Source organism: Alligator sinensis, unplaced genomic scaffold, assembly GCF_000455745.1.
Source record: "Alligator sinensis unplaced genomic scaffold, ASM45574v1 scaffold387_1, whole genome shotgun sequence".
Lineage (NCBI taxonomy): Eukaryota > Metazoa > Chordata > Crocodylia > Alligatoridae > Alligator > Alligator sinensis.
The window spans coordinates 1,143,420-1,144,185 of NW_005842196.1; positions in this window are offsets into that span (position 1 = coordinate 1,143,420).

Below are 766 nucleotides of genomic sequence, written 5' to 3' on the forward strand. Positions count from 1 at the left end.
CACAGCCCTACTAGGGGAGATGCTTTGTTGGATCTGGTCCTGGTCACAGGCGATGACCTGGTGAGGGGTCTGCAGGTGCTTGACCACCTGAGCGACAGCGATCATCGCCTGCTGGAATTCACCATCCAGTCCAAGGTGGCAAAGGCCTGCAGCAAGGCAGAAGCCCTGGACTTCAGAAGGGCGGATTTCAATGAGGTAAGGAGAATAGTCGTGGAGGCTCTGAGGTCCCGGAGGGGAGGGGAGGCGGGTGTCCAAGAAGAGTGGTCGTTCCTTAAGGAGACGATCCTCCAAGCCCAAAAGGAGGTAATCCCAACACGGATCAAAGGGGACAAGAGGGTGCAAAAGCCCCCATGACTCACCAAAAGCATACAGGAACGTCTCCTAGCTAAAAAGGAGGCGTACACCCAATGGAAGGGAGGAGCCGTCACCAGGGAGGACTATGCCTCGGTTGCTCAGGGCTGCAGGGGGGCAGTCAGGAAGGCCAAGGCGGAGATGGAACATGGGACTAGCTACCCAGATCAAGGACAACAAGAAGTCCTTTTTTAAATACATAGGGGATAAAAAGAAAGTACGGGGTAATGTGGGGCCTCTGCAAGACACACTAGGAAATCTGGTCATCGCACCAGACAACAAAGCTAACCTATTTAACAATTTCTTTGCCTCCATTTTTCTGAGCAGGGACCGGGGCCCCCGTAGGTCCCAGGAGAGGCGCACCCAGGTCTAGGGTCAGTGAGGACCTAGTCAGGGAACTTCTGGAGGGACTGGA